This window comes from Pseudopipra pipra, chromosome 15 (assembly GCF_036250125.1).
Source record: "Pseudopipra pipra isolate bDixPip1 chromosome 15, bDixPip1.hap1, whole genome shotgun sequence".
NCBI classification, from domain to species: Eukaryota; Metazoa; Chordata; class Aves; order Passeriformes; family Pipridae; genus Pseudopipra; species Pseudopipra pipra.
The window spans coordinates 16,260,435-16,274,088 of record NC_087563.1 but is presented as its reverse complement, the minus strand read 5'-3'; positions in this window follow the sequence as shown (position 1 = coordinate 16,274,088).

Genomic DNA, 13,654 nt, shown 5'->3' with positions numbered 1-13,654 from the left:
AATTATACTTCAAAGAGGTTCCTTTTACAGTTTGAGGTTTTCTGAGAGATGGGACAGGTGTTTCTCATGGCACACATGAGGATTCAGTGTTTCACAATCCCCCCAGAGTTCTTGCAGCAGTTTTCAGTACATTGCAAAATCATTGCATTTAACTGTGATGTGCTGCCATACTGAGGGACACAGATTTCTTCTTTCTGTAGATAAACACAAAATGCATTCTAGCTTTTTCTAATTCCTTCTTCATTTACCAGCCTGGTCATGAACTGACATGCTTTGTGGAAGGAACCAAACACATGCTGAAAACCAACATGTCTTCCAAACAAGTACTTGAAAGGCTTTACCAGACCTTCCAGGTTCAGCTGGATAGAAACCTCTGTGAAGTAAGACTTCCTTACTTTTCTACAGATCTTTATCTATCTTTTACAAAAGAGATATAACACCTGTAATGCCTGATTTCAACATTTGTAGAGAAGTGTTTAATTAATTTCAGATGTGTTTTAAATGCCCATTTTGTGCAGGTATGATAACTGCAACAGTGGAAGGCTGTTACAGTTGGCAGAGGGAGGAGGGAGAGGGGCTCTTTCTTCCCTTCTCCAAACCCTTTTAGCATGAGGACCATTAAACAAAGATCTCTGGGAGAGGAGCAGTATTTAAATTGCTTTTCTACTCTCCTTTCTCCAAATGTGTTTAGATATCAAGTAAAAACTGCAGAGTGGCTGTGCAGAAGCTGCAGGGCTGGGGCCAGGTGGGCAGAGCATCCTTCCCTCTGCAGCATAAATTCCACCTAAGCTGCAGCTTCTTCAGCTGTTCTTGGGCATGAACCACTGCTGTGATTGCAGCATCTTTGAGCTCATGGTGATGCTCTCTGGGGGCCCCAGGTGCCTTTTCTGAGGCAGTGAAACTTCCTTTATTGTGCAATTCTACAAGGCACAGAAGATGCTGACAATGCAGTGTTTCCAGCTCCTTTAAGCTGGCTTCAAACTTGCAAGGAAGGAATATTGTCAGGATGGCCTTGCAATCCCGGGCAGACCAGTCTTACCCAGCTTCTCACACTACCTGCCCTGTTTGCTGGGTTGGAACAGTCTGGTTTAAATGACTTCAGCTACAAGTATATGACAATCCAACTGTCACCTTCTTAGCCACCATGAAAAGCCACTCTTATACTCACTGCTCGAGGAACAAGTCTTTAACAATTGCTTTTTGAATTCTTGTGTAGCTCCAAATAACGTATATCTTTACTGTTTCATCTGAGTTCTTTATTTTATCATAAAATCTTTGCTAACCCAATCTTTGTTCTTCCCATCCCAGAGCCTGACACGTGGGGATCAATGCCAGTACAAGACCAAGGGAACTGTGACAGAATTTCTGAATACAATCCTGACAACCTATCAAGCAATGAATAAATCCAGCCTTTAATTTAAAAAGCTTTAAAAAAAACCCAAACCCTTTAAAAAAGAAGGGGGAACAGAAAAGTTATTTATTATATTTATTGTCCACCTGAAATATATAAGGTAGATATAACAACTGATAAACCAATAAAATTATAATTTACCTGAGCACCAAAAGTATTTAAGAGTCTTCATTTATGTTTTGTACTTGGTGAAAGGTTGGAACATCCCGTTTTCACACCAGTAGGTATCAAAATGCATATAATTCCATTTCTTGTTTTCACTGGTGGGATGAGCATGTTTCTGGGATCAAAGCACAATGGAAATGCTCAACAACTACACTGTTGTTCTGAAGCTTTCCATTCATGGGCTTGGGGGAAAGACAGAACTAGTGAAACTCATGTAATATATCAAAAGCATTTCCTCTTATGTTTCTGCCACCTGATTAAAATATGATAAGGAAATAATAAATATTAAAATAGAAAAGATTATTTCTGTGGTAACACCTACGAAGATGAAACCAAGAAATAAAGCAACTATTTCACCTTTCTCGCATTTTTGTGTCTTCCTACATTTTCTACTCCACATTCAGCTCTCCTAAACAACCTTTTTTTTTTTTTTTTTTTTTTTGCATTCTAGTGCAAAGAAAAATCAGCCACATTTCTGATCAACCAGCAGAATGCTTACACATGCTCCTGGCCCTGAGCAGAAGAAAAAGGTTCATTAACATCCATCCATCTTACTGAATCTATCACGTCAGATCTCAAATTTCTAAATATCAACTCACCAAATTGATATTCAGTCTTGTTAATATTTTCCAAGTGCAAATCCAAGCTATTTCAGTCTTTCCATGACGTATTGGAAAGACTGCACACACATCATACCTTTGTGTGTGCAGCTCACCAGCACTGTGTCCAGTCATAATCTGCAGTAAGTGTAAAATCTGGAAAAACCTGATTAATTTTTATAGATAAGCAAAAGACTTCCCAGATCATGGGACTGCAGACAGCAAGGAGAAAGAAAATTCTTTGCCTAATACTTTTATTCCTCAAAATTACTTCATTCATTTTATGAAACAAAGCAATGGTGAATTCGTGACATGAGCAGAAGACATGTAATAAATTCAGTTTTGTCCAACAGAAATAGTCAGTCAGCTTCCAGTCAAATCACTTCTACAAGACAGCAACTGGAAACTCCTGCAGAGAATTTGAATAAACAACCAAAGTTAGTAAAGTGCAGAAGATAAGTCTGCAAATATCTCCTCATCTGATGCCTCAATTTGCATCTGCGTGAGAGAAATGATTGTTGTGTGCTCAAACCATCCAGTGCAGGGTTGTGCAACCCAAAATAAGTGCCTCCACTGCCGACTGCCATCGAGCTCTTGCATCTCTGAGCTCATGCAAAGTGTTTGTTTGCACTGGTGACCTTCCCCACAGACCCTTCAATGCAGAGTCCAGGAATGTGGCAGTCCTCCACCCTCAGGTATTTTCGCTCCCCGCCTCTCCACAGGCACATCCAGACCTTCTCCAGGGGACTCTCATGCCCTGCAGGGCTTTGCAAGCCCCAGGGCAGCCTGTGGCAAGGGCTGGATGCCTCTTGGCAAGGCCAGAACATCCCTTCAGCCAGCCCTGGGCCAGTCCCTGAGCAGATGAGGGAGTCTGGTTCACTATAGAACTGGGAAATTGTCGGAGGAAAACAAAAGGCAACTAATCCATGGAGTTACTTAATTACCGTAACAAGCACCTTCTTCTGTTATCTCAATTATCTTTTTTTAACAGCTCTCTACCACGATGAGTCATCTCACACTGATAGAGAGGATGTGGCACAGGGCAGGGGGACAGGGGAGGTCAGATATTCAGTGTACAAGATAACCTGTCTGCACAAGTCAACTGTACTGTGGAATAGCTTTACAGTGACTAATTGGTAATCAGCAGTGACTTTAGAAAAAGGCCTGTCTTTCAGCCATTCAAACCTGCCCAGGAGTCCATGGCAAGGTGCATGTTTGTTTTCAAGTATACCCAGTCCCACACTTGCCTTGCTCCTACACCTCACGTCAGGAGGCTTGAACGATCCCTGCTTTATGATTTCAGAAACAGAAACCCTCAATAACTGGGGATGCAGGGCAGGAGTGGCTGCTTTCTGCAAACTGGAAAGTAACACTGTTCTCTCTGCACACAGCAGCTCTTTCTTCAGGAATGCCTGTCTCAGGAGAGTCAAGTGTTGGGAATGTGCACACAATTCCATATCACATACCACCACCACTCTATTATTTTCCTCATTAGCACGAAGCAATGCTAAACTGTATGTTATGAATGACCCAAAGGCACTGAGAAGCTCCTTTACTCCTCAGCAAAGAAGAATTCTCCCTTTCTTTGAAAGGTTTGTTGCTGACAGCAGTCAGCCAGAAACCCATTCAGAAAATCTGTGGTTCCACAGCAGGATTTTCTTAGTTCAGGCATCCACTGTGCAGGGTGAATATCACATAACTCGCAATGTTGTCTTCAGAAACCTGGCTAGGGCAGCTTCATGTGTTGGAGTCTCTGCTATGTCACTCAGCAGGGCAGAAGTACAGCAGCAGAGCCAAATCTCTTGTGCTCCAGTCTGTTATCTTTGATTTTACCTCGGACAAACCAAGCCCTAAGCAGTGCCAATGGTCTAATAAGAAGCTGTCTGTGATGACAAATAAGTGAACATTCTTTTTGAGGATATTTTTGAGGGACAAGAACTGCCCCAGTGCATCCAGTATGTTGTTGTTTTTCCCTAATCTCTTGCACCTCTGTAAGAACAAGTCTGGTAAATGCCAAGCTATGGGAAGGAGAGGCACAGTTCAAATGCTTCCCAGACATAAATCACACTTGGTAGATAAATGCAGCTTTATGTGCTCGTAAAATAAAGCTGATTTTATCTGGCTAATACTCACAACACCCTCCTGAGGCATGTGGACAAGTCTCACTCTCCCAGTTTTACAAAAAGTAAGGAAACAAGAGTTTAGGGAGATGGAGAACTCATTTCTCCCAAAACTCTGGGTTTTACAATTGTCTGAAGACTGATAGCATAAATCAGAGTTTGACCTTGCCAAGGCTGAACTTAATAATATCACATAAATAATATCATATTAATACTATCAGGGGGTGCTACTGGGAATCCTAAAGCCAAAGTAACCACCAGTTCCAGTCCCAGATGAGCTTATACCTGCCCACAGCTGGTTACAGCTCTCTTTCCATCTTCTCTATTGGTCTCACACTTTTGATTCAGTCAACTGAAAAATCTCCAAAAGTTAGAACTAAAGATTCCCAGGACTTGTATGTGCAATCTCTCATGGAAGCAACCACGGTGGTCTATAAATTACAGCATCTTCATGGACACACGTTCTGTAGCATAAGCTGGACATGTTCAAACAGTAAATCTTTTGTTGTCTTACATGAACTTCTGTAAACAATCCTGAATGTTCACACCACTGTTATGAGATACAAGATAACTCCTGTCTTCTTCCTGTTGAGACACAGAGTGGATTGTGCTCAGCAGCATCACAACTCAGGCAACAAAGGAGTGAAAGGACTGAAGGAAGAAGGCAAAAAGCTTCACTAACACAATGCTGTGAGTGCCATCATTTTTGTTTGTTTGTTTTTTTTCATGAATCATATATGAAAAATCAAACGAGCAACGTGTCTGAATTGCTTCTGCTATCTTAAATCTAGTAGTGAAGTAATACATGAAACAATCCTAAGTTTATATCAGGTTTTAATTTAGAAAAAGTATCAACGGGTAAGAAATTACATCAAGACATTTTTCCATGTAAAATACCAGTGAGATTTCTTTCTGCCCATGTCAGAAACAGCATCATCAAGAGATGTTTGGAACATGACAACAGATACCTTGATTTGTTTATGGCATTCATATTGCTAGTTTTTAGTTTGATAACTTTCAGACTAAATTTTTTCCAATAAGTCAACAAAAAGCCCAGGAGTGAGGGGAGTTTCCCCCGACTTCCCACAAAACTGGAATTGTAAAAAAGCAAAATAAGAGGGAAATCATGACTTGAGAGATGCAGATAATGATCAGCCTAGTTCTGACTTTACAAGCAGCCTGTGGGAGAGGAGAGAGATGTTCTGTCTGACAACTTCAGGCAGGATATCAATCAGCCATTGAGATATAAGATTGTTCCACAGTGGCAGAAAGTTTCTCACTCTCATTTTGCCATGCTTCCCTACCACTGACATCATGTGGGTAAGTAAAGTGCAACAGAAAGGAAAGCACAAAGACTGAAGATCCCTTGCGACCAAAAGGTATTTTCAGCAATATAGTGCAGTTAGAAATAGAGGCTGTGGCATTCACAGGGAAGGAAAAGTGCAAAAATGCATTTAATTGTTATCACTTATTTAGAAGAAAGCACCCTAAAGACTAGTTGCTCTAGCACATCTCACAAGGATTTAAGATAACAGGCCAAATGAACCCTTCAGTGGTGGTTGATTGAGGCAGCAAAAGTTGTACAACCATTTGGGGAACAGGGAATGGAGATTTAAGAGTTTTAAAGTACAGTCTTCCTGCTCCTTGCAAACTTTGTGATATTGATGGGCCAGAGAGGGCAAGATGGGCCAGTGAAGGACAGTTTAATGCAGTTTTCACCACTCCAATAATCCTCTTACTGATCTATGTGCAATTAAGAAAAGCTCTGAGTATATAGAATATATTCTGCATATTTCAATATAATGCCCTCATTTACATAGAACACAAAGATGAGAAAGAAAAGAAGGAACAAAAGAAGTGGCAAGAGTCAAGGAATCATAGAACTGTTTGGGTTGGGACTTCACAGATCATCTTGTTCCCCCCCTGCCATGGGCAGGGACACCTTCCACTAGATCAGGGTGCTCAAGGCCCCATCCAACCTGGCCTTGAACACTTCCAGAGAGGAATCTGTCAGACTTCTTGTGTTAGGTGGGAGGTGCTACTCAGTGCTGCTGCTGGAGCTGTTCTTGCCATCCTGGCCCAGCTCAGCTGTGTCAAACCTTGGGACAGACCAGAAGGCCAGAGGGTCCTGAAAGCTGCTGAAGCCTTTATTCACTGCTCATTGACTCCTGCAGGTAGAAAATGCTTGGGCACTGGGACAACCTGGCTATGGGCAGTTATGTCCTCTTGTCCTATCCCTGGTTGCCTGGGAGAAGAAGCTGCCCCTCACCTGGCCACAGCTTCCTTTCAGGTAGCTGTAGGGAGCAATAAGGTCACCCCTGAGCCTCCTTTTCTCCAGGCTAAAAAATGGGGTAAGTCTTAACAGCGTGAGACATGTTCTGGACTGTAACACCTGACTTGAGGTCTAACCTCATTAGTTCTAATTTTCTTGGACTAATCCCAGACTTTCAAGATCTTCAGAAGTAGGTTGTGCAAACTCTGTTATCCCACAAAGGCAAAAGAAGATGGTTATGGTACGCAGGTGTGGTGCAGTTAAATGAATAATTAAATTGTTTAATAAATCAGATGTGCAGATTTTAGATGATGATCAGTTATACAACTCTGTTCTGGGGGGCACCAGGCACAGCATCACCAGCCAGGCAAGGGAGGTGATTGTCCTGCTCTGCTCTGCACTGAGGTGGCCTCACCTGGAATATTGGGGCAGTTTGGGGCACCACAATATAAAAAAAGACATTAAGCTATTAGACATTAAGCCTCCAAAGGAAGGCCATGAGGATGGTGAAGGGTCTGGAGGGGAAGCCTTGTGAGGAGTGGCTGAATACACTTGGTTTGTTCACCCTAGAGAAGAGGAGAGTGAGGGAAGACCTCATTGTGGCCTTCAGCATCCTCACAGGGGGAAGTGGAATGAAGCTGAGTGGGGGGAGGTTGAGGTTGGATATCAGGGAAAAGTGTTTCACTCAGTGTGATTGGGCACTGGAAAAGGCTCCTCATGTCACAGCACGGGTATATACATAAGTATAGAATTATATATGCACACTTACATATCTGGCACACATGCATATACTAATATGTCTTTATTAGTCTGCGGAGTCCTCAGCGTTTAATATAAAAATAAACCACAGAGACTGATATGCGAGTTCCCTCTTGTGACCGAGCGATGTTATAGCAACACCTGAAAGTACACACAGAATATGTGTTTACAAAAACAGACCTTTAGGGAGCAAAGAAACAATTCAAATGGTAGAGAATCCATCAGTTTTGCATTTTTTTGTTCACCAGCCATTGGTCTAATATTTAAAAAAAAATAAAAATTGCACCAGCTGTGCATAATACAGAAAAGAATTAACAAGGATGTGTCTGTGAAGAAGATTATCAGAAAAATGAATTAAAAAGGAAGAGGAGGTTGCTAGCTAAGGCTAAAATATTATTTTATCTATACAGGGATCCTAGGCCCATGGATAAAATCCAAAGAGGGTGGAGGAAACTGGTTGAAATCCCTTCTACAAGCTTTAATGGTGTTAGAATTTTCCTTCCTGGCAGAGGAACTGCAGCAAGTCCAGTTTTTTCCCCCTGCCAAGTGGGTGAATAGATTTCCTCAAATCTGTGAAAAAAACCCCCAGCACTTGGCAGTGACAGAAAAAGGAGACAGGGACATAAAGGGAGCGTGAATGATCGAAATATAGGATTGAAGGGGAACTTAGAGCATTAATGAATCCCTTGCTCTGATCTGACCATTCTGTATGCCCAGACCATCCTTGCCCAAAAGTTTGCTTGCCTGATCTGAAGTCCTCCAAAGAGGATTCTGGAGGCTCCATAGGCAGCCTTTCCAAGCCATAACTCAGCTACAAAACTACAAAGCTTTTTCTGGTATTAAAACTCAAAATGCTTGCTCCTACTTCAGGTGCTAACTCGTTATCAGGTATTTTTACTACCAGCTATTTTTCTGATCAAATCAAATTTTCAGCTGCCTGCTTTGGACAGCCTCACCCCTCTAAGGTTTGTGTTTTCTCAGTGTGGAGGCCACTATTTGCTAAAGCAAGTAGAGCAAACCCCAAAGTATTACAGATGGCATCCTAAAGGTGATTTGTTGTGTGCTCAACTGCAAGACATTTATCAGAACCCAAGTGGCTATGGCCATTTCAGAGGATTTCATTACCCAGGTCAGCCACGCTGGGATCCACATATCAACACCAGTAAACAGAAGCTGGATTAGCTGCCGAGTTATTTTTAACCCTGCTCAGATAATATTGAGTCAGAGGATCAACTAACCTGTATTTTAGGGATTAGTGGGCAGACGTACCTATCGAAAGTGTCAGGGCACTAAGACATTAATAACCTAATAGGCATTAACAGCCCTAAGCAGACTGGGGCCTCCCCCCTACCCTGTCCCCAGGGCCCCAGGTGCCCATTTAAGCTCAGCCCTGCTCTGGCAATCCCTCCCTGAGCAAAGCAGGAGCTGTGCTGGACTGCAGCCACTGCCACCCCTGAGCCTGGCTTGGCTTGACCTTGGACCTGCCTCATCCCCGTGGACCTGCCCCGTGCCGTGGGCTCATGGGTGAACCCGGTGCCCCCCCGGTGACCCCTGCCCAGCCAGGGCAGCACCCCTGGCTCCCAGCCAGCCCTCAGCGTGCCCCAGCTGAAATCTTATTCAGGAAGTTAATGACTGAAAAACTGGCCTTTTGCCAGATAGAGATGTGTATATTTAAATTAGAGACGAAAACACGTGTGCCCAGCGGGGTTTGAATAACGTGCCTACAGGAACACAGCATCTCCACACAGTTTATTTTCAGACAAGTTATATACTATTAATACAGCTTTGTGGTGGCCTTTTTCACAGAAAGTACAAAGAGTATCAGTAATTTTTCTTGTACTTACTTTGCAGTTTGATGGGCACTGTTAACTGTACCTATTAACAATTTTGTCTAAAATATACATGTCTAGTATATATACAAACCAACTGTAATATACCTTCTTACAGAATCATAGAACTAAACAAAGGGATTGAATTGCAACATACTTGGGAGTTACTTCCTTTAGTGATTCATGCTTATTTCTGGAGAGACAACATTAGACTGTTTTTGCACTTCTAAAAGCTCGTCTCATAAAGATTTGTCCATTTAAATCCACATTTTGACTCATTCTTATAAAGGAAAGCATTTGCAAACAGGATGTAAATAAGCCATTGTTTTCCCTTATTGTACTTCAGATTCAATGTGGGCACTAGAAACTTTTACAAAGGAGTTTGGGTGATGTCTAATGCTAAGACAGGTTGTTCCCTGCTGCCTGCTTGGCAGCAGCTGGTGTCTAACAGAGCAGCACAGAAGCCTCCAGCTCACACGACATACTAACCCACTTTCTGGGCATGAGGGTCATTCACTGTTCCAGCCTGCTCAGTTAAGTTTAAATTGTTAAAGCTGCAGAGTTTGATCACGAAGTTTGAGTCTTTGGGGTTTCAATTTAGATTGACAATTAAGCTTTTAAAACGAGAGGCTACATACAAATGGATACATGGATACAAATGCAACACTAGATTGAGCCTGAACACCCTTCAGCTTGGAAATGATGGTGCCCATGTGAAATTCCAGCCGAAGTCCAGCACCGTGGCCTCCACTGGGATCTTTCAGGAGTTCAGGACAGCAAACATACAACCAAGAGTATCCTTTGGTTATGTGGATTTGTCAGAATCACTGGTGTGGTGACAATGAAGCAGAGCTTGCATTAAAATGTGTAAGTCCTGCTATGAAATTCAGCTATGCCAAAGTTGGCATGATAAAAAAAGCTGGCAGTGATTTCTTTTTGAGAAGTCTCTGTATGAACTGGCTTTGAACACTACAATACTGCATAGTTTCTGACTTGATCTGACAATAAACATCCTTGACTTTATCTCCTTAGATTTTTTTTCTGACTCTCCCGTCTCATTTTTGGAGTACTTCTGTTAAAAACTGGTTAAGAAAAGGTCAATAACCAAGACTTTTCACACATTTTTTGTAAAGCTTTCAAGTGCATGGCATACTGATTCTGAAGCAACACATGTTCATTCTTTGGTTTCAGGGAAATTTTGATTTTCTGAAAGCTTTATTATTCTAATTTACTCGTGGTTTTACTCAAATTGTTTTTCTTGATTACTACTTCAAAGCCCAGTGATAAAAAAAATTGGATATCACACTTGATCAAAGTACAAAAGGAGTATATGTTACGAAAGCTATGTGAAATATTATGCAAAGTATTCCCGTAATCACCATAAACATGAGAAATGATGTTTATGGTGATTACAGAAAGAATATATCTTTCTGTAAATCTGGTTCCAGGAGAGACAACCACAGGGGGAAGGCTAAGCTTGGCTTTGAGTGGCTGGATGACGTGGGCAGCAGTGGCTTGGATAAGCAGGAGGTGTATAAAGTATCCTGGCCTGTATCAAGGCCAAGCTGGATGGGCCTCTGAGTGACGTGGTCTAGTGGAAGGTGTCCCTGTCCGTGGCAGGGGGTTGGAACAAGGTGACCTTTGAGGTCCTTTCCAACCCAAACCATCCTGTGATTCTATGATCCAGTGCAGCAGTTTGCTTTCACCTCTGCATCTTGTGCGTGAGAGGGAGGGTTTGGAGACACAAGCAGCAGCTCTGTGCCAGGCACCTGGAAGATGAGTAGAAGACAGAACCTCCTGTGTGTGCCCATGTTTGTGCCTTTTTCCTTCCAGCACTGTCAAATCCACAACTGATCTTTCTTTTATTAATATACACCTGAAAGCATTTGAGCAATAATGAGTAGAGCTATAAAATGCAAAGGATCCTTCTATGCTATACTATACTTGTCCACTTAGGTGTAAAATATGTCTCTGCTAGGCTAGATCAGAACAGGAAACTGTTCTATACAGAGATTAGCCTATATGAATCTTTCTAAAGTACATCTGAACCTGCTCCTGCCAGCAGCCCAAAGGTTATTGGCAATGCACCAAAGAAACCCATGACTGGCGGATTTAGATACTAGCTGCAAATCTGCATTAATCTCTGTTTACAATCTATCCTCTATTACCATCTGCAGAGTGTAACTCCTAAGTTAAAGATGTTTTTTGTAGCAACATTGACTAAAAAAAAAATCAGTCTAAAACCATATACTAGGAACAAAATGCTTGAAAAAAACCCCTGGAATTTAATCTCCTATTTCCTGTAAGATCTGAATAAAGCAGTCAAGAACCACATAGGTAAGAGTGATTTTGGTAGATTTTCTAAATTATATTGATTTTAAATGTGCAGTGTATTTTGTCTCTCTTTCTGAGGAAATCATGTCTTTTGAAGATGTCACAGCCACTGTATGATAAATATTCTTTCCATTAGCCCTTCAACATGCTAATTTTCCATTTTTTTCAGGTGGGTTTGAAGAAACTGTATTTTGACATCACACAAATGCTTAGTCACATTTTGCCAGCTTTGGTTTTATATAGGGCAGATGTAAATTACCTCAGAAACGCTGCTCATGTTTAGCATTACCTCTTGATAAAAAGATGATATAAAGGCTTGTTGTTGGTTAATAATTGCCACATACCAAGGCCAGGAAATCCGTGGCTGCAAGTGTTTTGTAGCAATTGGTAATAAAAATTCCATTGTTCAGACATAACCAGAGTAATAAAGCAGCACTGACTAGCTGTTGTGCAGTGAGTCTGCATAGATAAAATCTGCAAGTTTTTTAAAAATTACGCTTTCGGTGGTAAATTAAAAGATATAGTTTTGGCATCTGCAGTTTGGACAAGATGCAGCGCTCAGCCCTCTCTCCCTGGTGGGCTGCTTTGGGGAGGCAGGCAGTGGGGATACACACAGCAAGCAGGGAAAGCCTTGCTGTTCAGAATTTTTGGCCAACAGATAGCTAAAAATCAGTAAGAGCTGCTTGTCCCCCATCTTCTTTTGAGGTGTCAGCTGGGGGCTGAGCAGCCTGGGCTGGTTGAGGCTGCCCTTGAGGGGGGCAGGAATGAAAGGGCACTGAGAGGATGCTGCTCCTGCATCAGTTCTGAGCCTCCTGTCTGAAAGGACAGAGCAGGGCCCACAGAGCTGCTTTCCAGAGGCCTTTCTTGTCCTCAGCACCAGAAGAACATGGACCTGTAAGAGCAGGCCCAGAGAAGGGCATGCAGATGATCCAAGGGCTGAAGCACCTTTGCTCTGGAGACAAGCTAAGAGAGCTGTGGGTGTTCAGCCTGGAGAAGAGAAGGCTCCGGGGAGACCTTGGAGCCCCTTCCAGTGCATAAATGGGATTTATAAAAAGGAGGGAGAGGGACTTTTTATATGGGTAGATAGTGACAGGACAATGGTTTCAAACTAAAAGAGGGCAGGTTTAGATTAGATAGTAAGAAGAGATTCTTTACTCAGAGGGTGTTGAGGCCCTGGCACAGGTTGCCCAGAGAAGCTGTGGCTGCCCCATCCCTGAAAGTGTCCAAGGCCAGGTTGGACGAGGCCCTGAGCAATCTGGTCTAGTGAGTGGCATCCCTGCCCACGGCAGAGGGGTTGGAACTGGATGATCTTTAAGGTCCCTTCCAACCTAAACCAGTCTATGATTCTATGCCTAGCTCCCGTGGGAGGAGCAGGGGATGGCTGTGCCTGAAGGGAATGGCCTGGAAGAGGCTCATGGGCTGTTTCCAAAGGCCAGGGCTGCCCCAGCTCAAGGATGACAAGGGCTTACAGGCACTTCCTGTCAGGAAATGATGGAAAATACATGAGGCAGGAAATGAGCAGGAGATGAATGTGAGCCAGCAATGTGTCCAGGTGGCCAAGAAGACAAGTGGCACCTTTGGCTTGTATCAGCAATAGTGTGGCCAGCAGGACTTGGGGCAGGGATTGTCCCTCTGTACTTGGCACTGGCGAAGACACACCTCAAATACTGTGTCCAGTTCTGGGTCCCTCAATTCGGGAAGAACATGGAGGTGCTGGAGCATATCCAGAGAAAGGCAGTGGAGCTGGGGAAGTGTCTGGAGCACAAGTTTGATGAGGAGCAGCTGAGGGAGCTGGGGGGGCTCAGCCTGGAGAAAAGGAGGCTCAGGGGGGACCTTCTGGCTCTGCAACTCCCTGACAGGAGGGGGGAGCCAGGGGGGGATCAGCCTCTTTTCCCAGGCAACCAGCGACAAGAGGAGAGGACAGAGTGTTAAGCCACAGGAGGTTGGACATTAGGAAGAACTTCTTCACAGAGGAAGGTGACCAGATATTGGAATGGAGCATTAGACTTTGGAACTCCACGCAGGGAGGTGGTGGAGTCCCTGTTTCTGGAGGTGTTTAAACAGTGGACGTGGCACTCGGTGCCATGGTCTAGTTGGCAAGGGTGATGGTCAGTCAGAGGTTGGACTCCACCACCTCAGAGGTCCTTCCCACCCTAATCGATCCG